This window comes from Onychomys torridus, chromosome 5 (assembly GCF_903995425.1).
Source record: "Onychomys torridus chromosome 5, mOncTor1.1, whole genome shotgun sequence".
Taxonomy (NCBI): Eukaryota; Metazoa; Chordata; class Mammalia; order Rodentia; family Cricetidae; genus Onychomys; species Onychomys torridus.
Window position 1 is genome coordinate 40,898,830 of NC_050447.1, and position 17,910 is coordinate 40,916,739.

The window sequence follows — 17,910 nt, forward strand, 5'->3', positions numbered from 1 at the left end:
GCCATTTCAAAATGTATGTATGAAAGATTGAAAGTTCCCTGTGACTGTTCAAAAATTTTGATTCTGCCTTTCATATACCTTGGAGCCATAAGTCTGAAATAATTGTAATAACCAGTAGCATTGTTATGCACCAGAAGGAAAGAGGTCATCGAACTTAGAATAAAGGAAGGTCATGTAAGGAGCAAAAGTTGTCATTTTTGACACAGAAGGAGCCAAATGTTTCTAACGTGCTGAAGGGATAAACTGTGGTGTGGTAAATAAGCTTAATAAAGAACACTTCATTGAAACAGAATGCTGGTTCTGAAGCAATTTTTAAATAGGGCCTGGAGGAATGAGTAGGAGTCAATGGAGCAGAGACAAGGGAACAGAATTTCAGGCCCAGAAAGCAACATGAGGGGAAGGAGCTGAAGCATGAAATAACTTGGCATAATTGAGGAAAAGAAAGGAAGCTTCCCCCAATGCCAATTAACTTGACCTGAGATCCACCAGGTACAACTTAAAATGCAGTAATAACATTGTTCCTTCACAGGTTACAAATGATATTTTTTCATGCATGAATTTTATTATTAAACAAGAGAAAGAACACAACAAAACACATATGTATGTGAATAAATTTTTAATGTAACAAAACTTGATCAAGCTGTCCTACTTGGTGTTGAAGTTTCATCAAGGTTTCTGCTTTTACTTTGTGTGTGTGTGTGTGTGTGTGTGTGTGTGTGTGTGTGTGTGTGTGTGTTGTGTGTGTGTTTGCATGCGTGTATACAAGTAGGTGCGCATGTGAATACAGTGTCCATTGTACATGTAGGTTAATTTGGCAAACAATACACCAATAGACTGTGACCACAGTCAAAATATAGTAAATTTCTATCACCCCAAAATGTTGCTTTATGCCCTTTACAAGTCACTCCTTATTTTAGTGTTAAGTAGTATTCCTTTTTGCTTGTTTGTTTGTTTTTTGGTTTTTTTTTGAGACAGGGTTTCTCTGTGTAGCTTTGAACCTTTTTCCTGGAACTCACTTGGTAGCCTAGGCTAGCCTCGAACTCACAGAGATATGCCTGGCTCTGCCTCCCGAGTGCTTGGATTAAAGGCGTGCACCACCACCGCCTGGCAAGTAGTGTTCCTTTTAAAAATAAATACATTTAAAAAATTCTGGCCGGGCGGTGGTGGCGCATGCCTTTAATCCCAGCACACATTTCCAGGATAATTTCCTAGAGATAAACACTGCGACATATGCTCACATATATTGTCAACATATGCATAGAGAACTGCCAAAATCTTTCCACAGAGTTTCCCTAACTTCTTATCCTCATGAGAAATGCATAAGATTTCTAGTTGTTCAACATGGTGATGAACAGTTAATATTAGTCTTCTATATTTCAGCAATCTGGGAGAAAGTTTAGCACATTAATATGTATTTTGTTGATGATTAAAACATTCTTCATTTTTCTTGAGTTTATTAGCATTCATAAATCTTATTTTGTGAATTACATATTCAAATATTTTATACATTGTGAATGTGAGTTGCTTGCCTGGTTATTGAATTGTAGTTCTCAGGATTATTAATTTATTCTTGATACAAGTCCAATTATAAAATTTTTACTGTTTCACTGAAGATGGGATTTTAAATTTTTGATGAGCTATTCATATCTGAAATACCAAATTTCTATCTGATATGTGCCTACTGTTGTTCAATATAGAAATCATTGTGCTAGTGATGATACTATGGTAGTGTGAGTGTACCAAATTTGGTTTAAGTTGTGAAATAACAAATGAACAAATGAAAGACAAATTAAATTTTAATATTTTAAATAAAAAAAAGTTAAACAAGTACTTAATTTGCATCATTTACATAACTCTTTTTCCCTCCAATTCCATCCCATGTCCTGACTCTACTCCCTTTCGAATTCATGGCCTCTTCTTCAATGCCCATATATATAATATATTACATATATGTATGTATGTATATATACTGTACATATCACACACACATATATCACATATATGCACAGATCCTTAGTCTATTTAGCATGGCTTACTTGTGTATGTGTTTAGGGCTGACCACTTTGAACTGGGTAACCTATCAGGGCTCATTCTTAGAGACGACGATTCAGCTATTCCAGCTGAAGTTGCTGAGGAAACTTCTCATCACTGTGAGCCATTTCTCATCACCTCTCCACACTGTTTCCAGAACCACATCATTTTCTGCGTCCACTTCTCTGACTTTCCTGCCAATCCCACACCATTTTGATTAGTATTGCCTTGTAAATTTTCAAACTAGGTCGTGTGATTCAATATTTGCCTCCTCTAGGTCTTTCAAATGCTCATACACATTTTGGCATTAGATCATTGATATCTGTCAAAATGTCTTCAGGATCTTTGCATGGGATTATCTCCAATATGAAGAATAATTTAAAGAGACTTGAGATCTTAATGAATACCAAGCTTTCACATTTTCAAGGACCTTGTATCTCTTATTCCTCAGTTTATTTTCATCTTTATTTACATTTTTCAGCTCTTCAAAATTCATGTATTAAATCAATTTATTAAATAATTTGTGTGTGTTTTCATGTATAGAGATACGTGTATATTTGTGTGTGCATGTGTGTGCGTGTGTGTGTGTGCGTGTGCGTGTGTGTGTGTGTGTGTGTGTTTGTATCAGAGGACAATCTTGAATGTTGTTCCTAAGTTGTTTTTTTATATCCTTTTTAAGACAGTGTCTCTCAATGGGTAGTAACTCACCAAATAGACTAGTCTGGCTGGGCATCGCACCTCTGGAATCCTCCTGTTACCATTTCCCTAGTACTGGGATGACAGATGTGCACCACCACATTTGGCATTTTCACTTGGGTTCTGATGGTTTTAGCTTGGGTCCTTATGCTTGTATGGCAAACTCTTCACCAACTGAGCTATCATCTCAGTCTCAACTTGTTAGTTGTTTTGGTGGTTCTTCATATGGTTTGGATTAGTGTCCTCCAAAGTCCAGTTTGCTTGGTCCCAGGGCAGCAGTGTGGTTGAGTAGTGAATCTGCAAAAGGTGGGAACTAGGGCATGGATATCCACTCACTTAGGGTTTAACATTGATAGGACCACTGGGCTTACATCCCCTTCTTCTTCTGTTTTGCAGTAGTCATGACACAAGTGGGTTTTGCCATGTGTCCTTTGCCATAATGTGCTGCTTCACCATGAGCTTCCAAGCTAGGATCCAACTAGCCATGATCCAAAAATCACCTAATGCTGTGAACTAAAAGAAACTTTTCTAATAATTAAACTATTTCATGTTCCTGGTACAGTAAAGGAAGACTTACACAGCTTTGTTGTCTTTAATTTCCCTACATTTTAAATTTCTGAGTTGACATACATAATTTGTATGAGCTGTAATGTAACATTTTGATTGTACATATTTTGGGTAGTGATGTACTTAGTAAGGAGATTATATATCTCTAGCAGGCTTTCTTGTGGGGCACAAACAGCTCCTAAATAAAGATATGGAGACTTAATATTAGTTATGAATGCTGGGCCTGAACTCCTTTCTTGCTAGCTCTTATAACTTAATTTAACCTGTTTCTCTTTATCTATGTTTTGCCTCCAGTTTTTTAAACCTTTCTTTCATTCTGTATATCCTATTCTGTGTCTGGCTGCCTTATAGCTGGCCCTGGGAGCCTTTCTTTTTCTCCCACATTCTCTTCTCTTGAGCCTAAATTCCTCCTCTTTATTCTCTCTGCCCACCATCCCTGCCTATCCTTCTACTGCCTATCCATTGGCTATTCAGCTTTTTATTAGACCAATCAGATACCTTAGGCGTGCAAGGTGAAACAGTAACACATCTTTACATAATTAAACAAATGCAGCATAAAGAAAAACAACACATCTTTACACAGTTAAGATAATAATCCACAGCATATATCACCTCATATTGTATCACATATTATGGTTAGTGTGTTAAAAATCTGCTCTTCTAATTACTTACATGTATATAATGTTATCTTGTTAATTATGTTCATCTAATTGTACAATAAACTGCTACAAATTCGTCCTTCTAACAAACTAAAGGCATACTGCCATTGATCAAACTCTCTCCATCACTCCTTCCCTTTACCACTCCCAGTCTCTGGTGACAACTTTCTACTCTCAAATTCTACTGTTTTCATTTTGTGTCCCCATAAACAAGATCACTCAATGTCTTTATTTTTCTCTTCTGACTTACGTATTATAATATCCTGAGAAGCCACACATGTAATCACCAATGACAGTGTTTTCTCCTTTGATGGATGAAGAGTTTTCTATTGTATATGTAAATGTATTTCCTTTATCTATTCATTTAATGATAGGTTGATTTCATAACCTGCCTATTGTTATGGAGTGGAAATACTTTTTAATTTTTTTTTTACTCTTTGAAAATTTCATACACATATTTAATGTGTTCTAATCAAATCCACCCCCACTCTCTGTCCTCCAAGTATTCTTTATCCTCTCTCTGCCATTTTTATTTCCCTACTTTATGTGCTATATGTTTAATAGAATAAGTTGTCTTAATGCTTACTATATTCACATGAGTAAGGATCATCTTAAAACATAATTTCATTTCCTTTGGATATATAATCTGTAGTGATGTTCCTGGATTTATAATTTCTCTGTACATTTTATTTACTTTTTAAAAAAAGATTAATTTTTTTTTATTTACTGTGTATGTCTTATACACATGTAAGTGCAAGTACCATTGGAGGCTATAAGGTGTCATATCCTTGGAGAGGGAGTTACAGGTAATTGTGAGCTCTCCAAAATGGATGCTAAGAACTGAACTTGGTTCATTGCAAGGAGAGTATTCATTTTCAGTACTGAGCATATTGGATAAGTTGTCTGCCATGCAAGCCTAAGAACCTAGTTAGATTTCCCAGAACCCAAGTAAGAAAAGCCATCTCTCTCTCTGAATAAATGGATTTTATACTGCCTTAGGGTTTTTTAATGTTGCTGTAATGAAATAATCTAACCAAAAACAATTTGGAGGAGAAGGGCATAGTCTAGCTCAGTATTCCAGGTTATAGTCCATAACAGTAGGGAAATCACAAGTGGAGGGAGCTTGAAGCAGTTGGTCACATCCACAGTCAAGGTCAGAGAGACCAAACGGACACATACATGTTCTCAATTTACTCTCTCATTTTGATTTAGTCCAATACACAGACCATTAAAATGGTGTTGACCACATTCAGAGAGAATTTTCCTACCTCAGCCAAATCAAGACAGTCCTTCACAGAACAACTCGATCCAGTTAATTCTCCATTGAAATGTTTTTCCATGTTATTCTAGACTGTGCCAAACTGGCAATAAAAGTTAACCATTACATGTATCAATTAGGAATTCATACCCAATGATTTGATATTTTTGAAAAAATGTAATGAACTGTATTATTCTTTACTCATTTATTTTACATTTCTACTGTAGCCTCCCTTCCCTCTCCCTACACCTCTGCTCATCCTCTCCCAATCTATCCTTCCTCAGAAAGGGGCAGGCCTCCAGTGGGCATAAACAAAGCATGGCATATCAAGTTGCTGCAAAACCAAGCACCTCCCCTGTATTCAGGCTGAGCTAGACAATCCATGAGGATTGGTTCCCAAAACAAAGCATGAGGAATAGGTTCCCAAGAGCCAGAAGTCCTGCTCCCATTACCAGGAGTTCCACAAATAGACCAAACTACACAGTTGTCATATACATGCAGAGGGGGAAATTTAATCCCTTGGTTGTTGGTTCAGACTCTGTGAGTTCTCATCAGCCAGGTTAATGGTTTCAATGGGTCTTCTTGTGATGTTTCTGACCCCCCTGCAATTCCTCCTCCTCTCTCTCAAGCCGGCCTCCTCAAGCTCTATCCAGAGTTTGGCCATGGGTCTCTCAATCTGCCTCCATCAGTCAATGGATGCAGGCTCTCTGATGACATCCAGGATAGTCACCCATCCAATCACAGGGATGGCCAATTCAGGCTGTGCATCCACTGCTGCCAGGAGTCTTAGCTGGGGCCGTCCTTGTAGTCTCATGGAAGTTTCCCTTATATCAGGCTTCTACCTGTTCCTATAAAGCCCCAGTTTCCTGTCATCTATCTCAGCACTCTTACCTCTACCCATCCCCAACCTAATCCTTCAAGTTTCTATGACCATTGACCCCCAGTCCACAAAGGAAATCTCTATTTTCCCTTCCCAGGGAGATTCATGTGTTTCTCCTTGGGCCCTCCTTGTTACCTACCCTCTTTAGCTCTGTGAATTTTTACTAGCAGATCCATAAGAGTCAGTTAAAAGGCTATCAAGGATTTATTAAGATATAAAATGAGGAGAAAATGCACTCACAGATACAGAACGAAGCAAACAGCCATCATGGCCCTCTCTTCTGCCTAGGGGTTAATGGAACTAGCAGTCTGATCTCCGACCTCCAACTGCCACAAGAGAGAGCAAATACATGCTCTCACCTTAGTTTGAAGCAGTCATGTATCCAGAGAAAAACATGCCTCTATCAGGCTAGATAGCCCAAGGTCATTGGTGGAACAAATTCCTACAACAAATTGTAGCATTATTATCCTTTACTTTATAGTTAATATCCAAGTATGAGTGAGTACCTACCATGTTTGTCTTTCTGAGTCTGGGTTAACTTAGGAAGATTTTTTTCTAGTTCCAGCCATTTGCCTTCAAATTTCCTGATGTCATTGTTTTTAACAGCTCAGTAATACTCCATTGTGCAAATGTACCACAGTTTCTTTCTCCATTCTTTGGTTCAGGAGCATTTAGGTTATTTCCATGTTTGGGCTATTACAAATAAAGCTGCTATGAATACAGTTTAGTGTCCTTGGCCTATGATTAAGCATGCTTTGGGTATATGCCAAAGTGGTGTCACTGGGTTTTGAGGTAGACTAAGTTCCAATTTTCTGAGAAACCACAATATTAATTTCAAAAGTGGCTGTATAAGTTTCCTACCAGTAGTGGAGAAGTGTTACCCTTGATCTATATCCTCTTCAGCATAAGTTGTCATTTGTGTTTTTGATCTTATTCATTCATAAGATGGAATCTCAGAGTTGTTTTGATTTGCATTTCCCTGATGGCTAAGCATGATGAATATTTATTTAAGTGTTTCTCTGACATTTGAGAGTCTTCTGTTGAGAATTCTCTGTTTGGGTCTGTACCCCATTTTTTTAAATGGGATTATTTAGGTTTTTGATGTCCAGATTCTAGAGTTATTTATAGATTTTGGGAGATCAGCCCTCTGTCAGATATAGGGTAGGTGAAGATCTTTTTCATTCTGTAGGCTGCTGTTTGTCTGATTGACAGTGTCCTTTGTCTTACAAAAGCTTTTTGGTATCTTGAGGTCCCATTTATTAATTGTTGATTTTAGTGTCTGTGCTATTGGTATTCTATTCGGGGAGATGTATCCTGTGCCAATGCATTTAAGGCTATTCCCCACTTTTTCTTCTATCAGGTTCACTGTAATTGGATTTATGTTGAGGTCTTTGATCCATTTGGCCTTGAGTTTTTGGCAGGGTGATAGATATGGATCTATTTGCATTCTTATACATGTCAACATCCAGTTATGCTGGCACCATTCCTTTCTCCATTGTATAGTTTTGGCTTCTTTGTAAAAATTCAAGTGTACATAGATGTGTGGATGTATGTCAGGGTCTTTGATTCAATTCCTTTGATCAGTATATCTGTTTTTATGCCAATACCATGTTATTTTTTATTACCAGGATCTGTAGTAAACTTGAGATTAGGGATGGTGATACCTCTGGGAATTCTTTTGTTGTTTAATATTGTTTTAGCTATCCTGTGTTTTTTGCTTTTCCATATGAAGTTAGGTATTGTTCTTCCAAGGTTTGTAAAGAATTGTGTTGGAAATTTGATGGGGATTGTGTTGAATGTGTAGATTGCTTTTGGTAAAATAGCCATTTTAATTATGCTAATCCTACTGATTCATGATCATAGGAGATTTATCAATCTTTTCCAGTTTCTTTCTTCAAAGACTTGAAGTTATTGTCATACAGGTCGTTCACTTGTTTGGTTAGAAGTACCCCATGATATTTTATATTATTTATGGTTATTGTGAAAGATGCTGTTTCCCTGATTTCTTTCCCAGCCAATTTATTGATTGTACATGAGGGCTACTGATAAGAACAGATACTAGACTTGATCTTAGCCAAAAGGCTGAAAAGCAAACTGGATGGGAGGGGGATAATGAAGGGCAAGGGTTGGGGGAAAGAGAGCCCAGCTAGATCAAGAACAGAGAGGGAGAACAAGGAAAAAGATACCATGACAAATGAAGACCCCATGGGAATAGGAAGAAGCAAAGTGCTAGAGAGGTCCCAAGAAATCCACAAAGATGCCGCCACAATAGACTACTGGCAATGGTTGAGAGAAAGCCTGAACTGACCTACTCTGGTGATCGGATGGCCAAACACCCTAACTGTTGTGCTAGAACTCTCATCCAATGACTGATGGAAGCAGATGCAGAGATCCATGGCCCCAGGTAGACCTCCAGGATTTCAATTGATGAGAAGAGGAGGGATTGTATGAGCAAGAGATGTTGAGACCATGATTGGAAAAAGCACAGAGACAAATAGCCAAACTAGTTGAAACACATGAACTATGAACCAATAGCTGAGGAGCCCTCATAGAACTGCATCAGGCCCTTCTGGATAAGTGAGACAGTCGATTAGCTAGAACTGTTTGGGAGGCACCCAGGCAGTGGGACCAGGACTTGTCCTTAGTGCATGAGCTGGCTTTTTGGAGCCTGGGGCCTATGCTGGGACACTTTGCTCAGCCTGGGTGAAGGGAGGAGGGTACTGGACCTGCCTCTACTGAATCTACCAGGCTGAGCTGAATCCCCAGGGGAGTCCTTGCCCTAGAGGAAGTGGGAATGGGGAGTGGATTGGGGGGTGTGTGGGGGTGGGGCAGGAGGAGGGAGGACAGGGGAATTCATGGCTGATTTGTAAAATTAAATTAATTATAAAATTAAAAAGAAATAAAAATATAAAAGTAATAATGACTTTTTGTAGATGAATTTCTAGACAGTCTTATTAAATAAGAAACACAGAACCAATACAGGGGTATCCTAACTCTTCAGGAAAGTCGGGATATACCTGGTGTGATGGGAGATGGTCTCCCTGCAGGACACAACAATCCTGCTCCTCTCCTGGAGAGCTGCAATCTTCGGCTCACTGTTACCAGCTCTCTCTTGCTCAGTCCACTATGGAACATCTTAGCAAGGTTCTTCTGTTCAGCTTCCTCTTGCTCAATCCACTATGGGATATCCCAGCAAGGTTCTTCTGTTCAGTTCCCCCTTGCTCAATTCACTATGGGATGTCCCAGCAAGGTTCTTCTGTGCACCAGTGAATGAAGGTCTTCACCAAAAAACTCTTTTGAGAAAGAGATTTACTTGGGAAGGAGGAGTCCAGAAGAGTAGCTGCTTCTACTAGGGTGGAGAGAACAGGTCACAACTGACCATGCAGGGTGTTTTATATAGGATGTCCAGGGGACAGAGACAACTGTGATTGGTTAGTTTTTTTTCTGCCCAGGGATTGGCCAGTTTTGTGGACAAGGGGCAGAGATGGCCCTGATTTCAGGGCCAAACTATTTCTTTCACTGGCCTTTCTTGGCTTTTTCTTGGCTTTTTGATACTACCTCTAAAGGCCAGGGCACATTTCTTTCACTGACTCTGATTCTAGGGACCAAGAGTGTTATTTTGGTATAAGTTTCAGAGTCAGGGCATATTTCCTTGGTTCTGGGTTTGGGGATAAAGTGTTTATTTCTCTGGCTCAGGTCCCAAACACAGGCTTTGTTTCTTTCCCTGGTACTGGACCCTAGGGCCAGGATTCTACTCCTCTGCTCTGTGATTGATTGGTTTGACTGGGGCAGAGATGGCTCTGATCTGAGCTAAACTGGCCTTATCTGAGCCATCCTTCCCTAATTCTGGGCTCCAGGGTCAGGGTGGGTTTCTTTAGCCAGCTCTTTTCCCCTTCAGGTCTGCCTTTATATGTTACTTTGCCTTTTCCCTTTGCAGCTTTCAATATTATTTCTTGATTCTGTATGTTTAGTGTTTGGATGATTATATGTCCCTCAGACATTTTTTCCTGGTCCAATCTATTTGATGTTCTGGAAGCTTCTTGTACGTTTATATGTATGTCCTTGTAACATGAATCTTAAAGCGTTCTTATTAATAAGAACAAAAACCCGAGGCCAGTTATTGGGGTGATTGCTGGAAGATCAGAGAAGCAGAACAAGCCACAGTTTTCTCACCTCACCAGTTCCTCAGCTGGTCTTGTTTCCTCAGACTGCAAGCTTCTGAATCCTCATCCCAATGTCTCTCAGCTGAACTGTGCTCGAAAGCCTGAATGCTTAACCAGCCAATTGCTTTACTCACTACATACTTTTTTCTCCCCTAATTCCTGGTCCTCACGCCTTATATACTTTTCTCTTTCTGCCCCCCACTCCTTGGGATTAAAGGCGTGGTCACCATGCTTAGCTGTTTCTAAAGTGGCCTTGAACTCAGAGATCCAGCTAGCTCTATCTCCCAAGTGCTAGGATTAAAGGTGTGTACCACCACCGCCCAACTTCTGCTATAGCTTACTCTTCCCATAATCTAGCCACCATTTTTGACTTTGTTCTAGTGGCTGTCTGTTCTCTGACCCCAGATATGTTTATTTCAGGGAACACACAATTTTTTGGGGAACACAATACCACCACATGTCCTTCTTTAGGTTGGGAAAATTTCTATGATTTTGTTGAATATATTTTCTGTGCCTTTGAGCTGAGATTCTTGTCCTTCATCTATTTCTATTATTTTTAGATTTAGTCTTTTCTTGGTGTCCCAGAATTCCTGGATGTTTTGTGCTAGGAATTTTATTTTGATTAAACATTTTCTTCGACTGACCAATGAATCTATTTCCTTTATTATATCTTCAATGCCTAAGATTCTCTTTTCCATATCTTGTATTCTGTTGGTGATGCTTGCATCTATAGTTCCTATTTGCTTACCCAGGTTTTCCATTTCCAGATATCCCTCAGTCTGTGTTTTTTAAATTGCTTCTATTTCTATTTTCAAATCTTGAACAATTTTATTTGTTTCTGTCAACTGTTTGTTTTTGTGGATTTTTTGTTGTTGTTGTTTACATTCTGTAAGAGATTTACTGATTTCCTCCATTTTTGGTGGTCCTTTCTTTCATTTCTTTAAGATTTTTTTCCATTTCTTCTTTAAAAACCTCTATAATCTTCATGACGTTATTTTTAAGGTTGTTTCCTTGCACTTCAGCTGCGTTGGAATGTTCAGGTGTTGCTGTCATTGCACAGGTGGCTTCTGGTGGTGATATACTTTGGGTTACTGATTGTGTTCTTCAACTGGTGTTTAGGTATCTGGATTGGGATGATTATAAGTCTAGATATTGATTCCTGTGTTTGTCTTTGATGTATTTTGTTCCTTGGTTTCTGTTTCTTCTCTGGTTTTCTGGTCTAAGTGGCCAAGGGTTCTGGTGACTGATAAATATTCAGGTCCAGTAAGTGATCTCTGCTGGGGTTTTGGGTACCTTGGGTCACTTGATTTGTAATGGCTTCTGGTCTAAGCCTTCTTGGGTGTCTAGATCCTGCCTCATCTGAAGTAAAGCCTGAGTCTTCTTCTGGGATGCCTAGAATCAGACTGGCCTCTGATAGAGCTGTGGGGGATGTTCTTTTGAATGGTAGGGAGTGCCTATGGCTCTCTTCTTGCAACTGATGTGGCATGTGTCTGGGTCTGTGGAGTCTGCTTCAGTTCTGGAGAAGGGCCTCTTATCAATTGTTGAGGGTAGTTGTGGCTAGTGTGGTCTGTGGTTGGGGGAAAGGACCCAGCAACATCAGGGACAACATGTTCTGGTAATAGGTTGGAAGGCATGGATCCAGGGAGGGGTACAATTCCTCTGGTAGATAGGTCACTCACCTGTTCTGGCTTGTGTAGTCAGAGGCTGTTTGGTGGAAGTCTTCTGGGGTTGAGCAGAGGGCCCATCTAAAGGGCTAGGGACTAACTGGGACAATGTGAGCCTGAGGAATCAACAATGGTCACCAGGGGCAGAATCCAGGTGGGTTCATTTCTGCTGGTAAGCTGGTTACTCACCCTTTCTGGATGATGTGTTCTCTGCCTTAGTAGCATAAATCCCCTGGGATTTGGGGTGGGAGCCCAGTGGTAGCAGGACCAGGGATGATCTGGGATGGGGTTGGCATGGGGAAGGGTGTTAGGAGTCAGGAACAGAATCCAGGGAGGATTATAGTTCTGTTGCTAAGGCGAGACACTCAGCTGTTCTGGCTTGTGTGGCTGGGTCTGCTTAGCTGCTTGACAGAATTCTCCTGGGAACTATTATTATTCTTTTAATTTTCAATCTCCCCACTCCGTGTGTGTGTGTGTGTGTGTGTGTGTGTGTGTGTGTGTGTGTGTGTGTATGTATCTGTGTATATCCACCTTATATTCTCTTACCTCATTGACATTACATATTAGTTGTATCAGCACTTTATGTAGCTTTGACAGAATTTTCATGCTTTATTTTTACCCTGCTTCCTAAAATTGAAGACTGAGTCATTGTGTTGTGGAATTTTCATTGGAAATCAAAATTCCCTTCAGAGGAGGCAATCTGATGCAGGCATTTATCTGGAGAGTTATTTTTCTACTTCTGGTCTCTGACTATTATATATTCTTCTTGCCTTGTTGCATTGGATGAGACCTCTACTCAAAGGTTGAACAAACGCTGTGAAAGAGAGAGTGTCTTACTACTGATCTTAAATCTTTATTTATTCATCCTCTTTTGAGTATGATGTTTCTGTAGTTTTATACCAGCATCATTTAACAAAGTGGAAATTTTTTCTTTTAGTCTTACCTGAGAGGTTCTAATAAGTGCTAACAAAGCATACATTGCTACAAAAAAACCCTATTTGTCATGATGTGTTATAATTATATAACTCCAGATAATTTTCCCTAAGATTCTGTCAAAAGCTTTCATTATTATTTAAATGAAGGATATTGGTCTGCTTATATAATTTTGGCTAGTGATGCTGGCACTACAAAATATGTTTATATATGAAATATAAAAATATACAACAGCTGGACAGTGGTGACGCATACCTTTAATCCCAGCACTGGAGAGGCAAAGTCAAGCAGACCTTATGAGTTCAAGGTCAGCCTGGTCTACAGAGTGAGTTCCAGGACAGCCATAGCTACACACAGAGACCTTGTCTTGAAAAAAAAACCCAAACAAACAAAAACATCACAACTACATGTTTAGGGGTAGAATAATGTTCGATGTGAAAGATAAATTCAATATGAAAGTCACTTGATATAGGGAAGAAAAAGATGCAAAATTACTCTGGTGCTATAGACAAACAGATTTCTCTGCTTAGAGGTACTAAAAATTTATTGATACAAAGAATATGGTTTAAAAGATATTTTGAAAAATAGTTGTTTAATTTAACTACTAATTATAAATAATGGTGAATTTATCAATGTGATATTTGTTGAGTAAATAAATCTGAAAGATATTTCTGAACAAAACTGTGAGAACAAGGCCTGGAATTCATAAACTTTGTGATAATTATCTTAATTGCAGTATGTTCCCTCAATTTGAAAGATGAAAATGTCTTCTTTCTCAGATTTGTGATAACCAGTGATTTACTGTGTAGGGAGTCATATTTAATCTGATTTGCTTTCTAATGATGAGACCCATAACTTATTTTGGTGAGATTCTTTTTTATTGTTTTAATACAATATTTTTTATTATTCTTTGAGAGTTTTATACAACATATTTTCTTCACATTCATACCTCTTTCACCCCTGTAATTCCTCCTAAACTAAACCCTTACCTCCTTCTGCCCCCCAAATTCCTGTCTTCCTTTTTTATTAACATAATTTTTTGGTGAGATTCTTACTATACATTGAAAATTTAAATTCTCACATGGAAAGGATGAAAAATAAAATATGGATATGTATAAAGACATACTGAAAGAAAACACCCTTGTAAACAGACAACACTAAAGGTTAGTTGCCTGTCTGCTGTCCACTTCCTTAGCCTTTGTAATTTTGGTTTGATCTTGCATATTAACTGATGATAAAATGATGAGCACTCACAGAAAGTATTTTGTTAATACAAAATATGACCAAACATGTGTCATCATTATTTGTTCTCATTTCCTTTTTGTTTCTGTGGGAAAACACAGTGCCAAACAACAGAGAGGGAAATGGCTCATTCTGCCTACAGTTCTGGTTCTAGACCATTACTGCAGAGAAGTCAAGGCAGGAACTTGTGCCAGTTTGTCACACCCATGGTCAAGAGCAGAGAGGAATAAACACATGCAGGCTTTGAGCTCAACTAGCCATCTCTACTTTTGTACAGTCCGGGATTCCAAACCAGGGAATGGTGCCACCCACTATCTGGCTAGGTTTCCTCATCAAGTAAGGAAATTAAAACCTAGTTGTTTCTGTACTTTTTCCAGTCATTGTAGTGGATAGCCATGCCAGCATTGGCCTGGAAGTTCCAACCCCCATTGAGGCTTCTGTAATGGTCACGCCCACAAGGCAGGGCGGAGGAGGAAGCAGAAATCAAAGATTGGGAGGAGGGCTCTCTCTTGGTTCCGGGACCCTGGACACTGGAGGTAGACCGAGCAGAGTTCTCCAGAGAACACTGCCAGACTGCGCTATACCTTTGCCAGACCCTGCAACCTACCCCTTCATTTGTAAGTTACCCCACAAAATAAACCTCCCTTTCAACTACGTGGAGTGGCCTTAATAATTTCACCAATAAATCATGGTCTCAATATCTCTTGCTCACAGAATCCCTCCTCTCTCTCATTGATTGGACTCCTGGAGCTCCATCTCTTCATCTGCTTCCATCAGTCATGGATGAGGGTTCTATGGTGACAGATAGGGTATTCAGTCATCCAATCACCAGAGTAGGCCAGCTCAGGCACCCTCTTGATTATTACCAGAAGTCTATGGTGGAGTCATCCTTGTGGATTCCTGGGAACCTCCCTAGCATGCTGCGTCTCCCTATTTCCATGGTGTCTTTATTTATCATGATATCTATTTCCTTGCTCTCCCACTCTGGACCTGCCTCAACTGAATGTACCAGCCTCTGCTGACTCCCCATGGGAGACCTTGCCTTGGAGGATATGGGAATGGGGGATGGGATGAGGGAGAAAGCTGGGGGTGCAGGAGGAGGGAGGACAGGGAATCTGCAGTTGGTATGTAAAATGAATAGAATATCTCTTAATTAATAAAAGATAAAAATTATTAAATATTTAAGGAAAATATTAATAAAAATATTAAAACCATGCCCCACCAACATCCATAGAGGTCAACTAGATCTAGTTGGCCCTCCTTGAGACTGTCTTAGGTGATTCTAAGTTCTGTCAAGTTGATATTTAAAATTAACCACCACATCATCAGTTAAAACCTTGATTCCTATTCCTATCAGCCATTTTCTCAAGATTCCCAATGTGTAGACACTGTGTACATTTGTGTATGGGCATGTGTACTTATGGGTATCAGACAGACTCTCATCTCATTTATAAACTGATATAACAATGCTTTTAAACTCATTGGTAAACTTTTCCTTGAAATACAACTCCCTACATAACAATATATCATGGGTTTGTCTCTTCTTTTTACGAAATTTTTTCCTTCAACTAGGAAACTCTTCATTGATTTTTCTAACCACAAGTGGATCCATAGATTTTATTTGGAAGCCCCAAGTTCCACAATGTATCTGACTTTAATGCATATGTCTTCAAGACAAATGGATGCATGTTTTGCTGATTCTTTGAGTTTAACAAAATTGATTTATGCTTATTACATTATTATATAAATATTACTATGGTAGAAAGAACAAAGTTTACAAATCAAGAATTTTACCTAAAATATCCCTTAATTCCAGAGGTAATAAGTAGTAACAGCTGGATTTGAGTCTTTGTGGATAAAATGTGACAGAAAAATATTTACCCATAGACTGATAATTCCTCCCCAATGGAATTTCAGTTTCATAGATATCTACGTATCTATATGTACACATTCATACACATGCATACACTTCATATATTTAAAGAAAAATTGTTTTTTCTCTGTAAGAACTATTTTTACCCAATCAGAGTGATATTTTCCCACTGAGACCATATAATACACATTATTATGATTAAAGATTTCATTTATAAGAGATTATATGTCCTTTATCTGGGGAATTGCCTCAATTGGATTGACCTGTGGACATGTCTTAATTTTATTAATTGCTAGTAAATATAGGAAGGCCCATTGCACTGTGGAGTGGCACCATCCTTAGGCAGGTGGCCTTTATCAGTACAAGAAAGTTAGCTGAGAAAGCCAGGAGAGAAAGCGAATAAACAGCATTCCTCCATGGTTTCTGTTGCAAGTTCCTGCCATGAGTTTCTCCCTTGACCTTTTTCTATGATGAACTGTTAGTGGAAAATGTAAATCAAACAAACCCTTTCCCCTCTAAGTTGCTTTTGGTTATGCTGTTTTATGACAGTGATAGAAAGCTTCCAATTCTAACTTGACATGAGGAAAGTTATAAAAAAGAGATTTCAAATAAAACAATTAATAACAATGAATATTTATTGGTAATATTAATAATAACACAGGTAAAAGAACAAAAAACCAAAAAAAAACCTTTGAGGATTTGCTTCGATTTTGTGTTTGTCTAAATCAGTCCTCCCTTCTTTCCTAATACATTCTATTTCCTGAGACAGCTTATGATGTCAGTATCACTACATACATGCATAACTTAACCAAATAATGCAATCATCTTTTTGGAGGGGAAACACATTTTTAAAAATAACTTGATTGTCTCCTTTCATTGATGTGCAGGAAATCACTTATCATGGTGGGTATGATACTGCAGGAGAGCCTGCAGGAAAAGGATGGTCCTTCCTTGTCATGGGGAACTGGGCTAACAGATACTTTGCTCCACTGTGATGATCTACATGATATGGAGGTTCCTGGTGCTTGGTGTGTGTTAACAATATTATTCTGTCAAACCTGCCCTCCCTAAGGGTCTGGATTTCTGACACACACTAAACGGAGGATGTGTATGTGACCAGACACAAATTACAGCTCTGTGAATAGATATTCTAGGGAGTCTTCCAGGCAGATAGTATATCTCATATGTCATCACATAGTGATGGAGAAGGCCACTGGAGGGGGACCCTTGAGAGCTTGTACTGGAGCTTTTACAAATCTCCCTCTGTGACCCTTTTACTTTATTGATTGTAATTTGTATCTGTTCCATGTGAGAAGTTGTAGTCAACAGTCCTCTGAATTTCTCTAATGATTATTGAAGTAAGAACTAAGCTGGTCTTGAAGACCTTTAACATCACTAGTCATTTCTGATAACAACTAGAATGTTATCCTGGAGTGAGTTGTGTTCCCTCAAAAGATGCATTCATATTTTGGTCCCCATGTCATGGGATAAAACTTTTTCTGGGAAGAGACAACACATATCTACTCACTCCAGCTAGGGAACCCACAGTAGATCAAAGTATGGATATTGCCAAAGTCCAACTTGGTGAACCAATGAGTTTTGTTGACATTACTTATAGGAATATGGGTGAGGTGTTACTTACAGGAGCAGAAATGACTCAAAGACAGCTGTATCACCAAAGCCCACCTCTGCATTGGTGACAGCTCACAAGTGCTGGTTGCCTGGAGCACATTGCCCAGCTTTTAGGCATCTCAACAGGTTGGAGAGTGTCCCCTCTAAGTGACTAAGTTGCTCTAAACCTCTTCTAGACAGTTTGGCTGTTTTCTGCTTCTTCCAGGAAGCTGGTCTGGTTTCAGAGTCTTTTTTTTTTTTTTGCAGTTTAGCTTTTTTACAGTGGGAGGGAGGTGCCTATTTGATCTGGTCAGTTTCAGGAACTTCCTAAAA

The 17,910-nt window shown here is 39.0% G+C and overlaps 1 pseudogene; it reads right to left on the reverse strand.

The window, feature by feature from the left end:
• Positions 1 to 8,073: 8,073 nt before the first annotated feature.
• On the reverse strand, positions 8,074 to 8,185 carry LOC118584964 (annotated as a pseudogene).
• Positions 8,186 to 17,910: the final 9,725 nt, after the last annotated feature.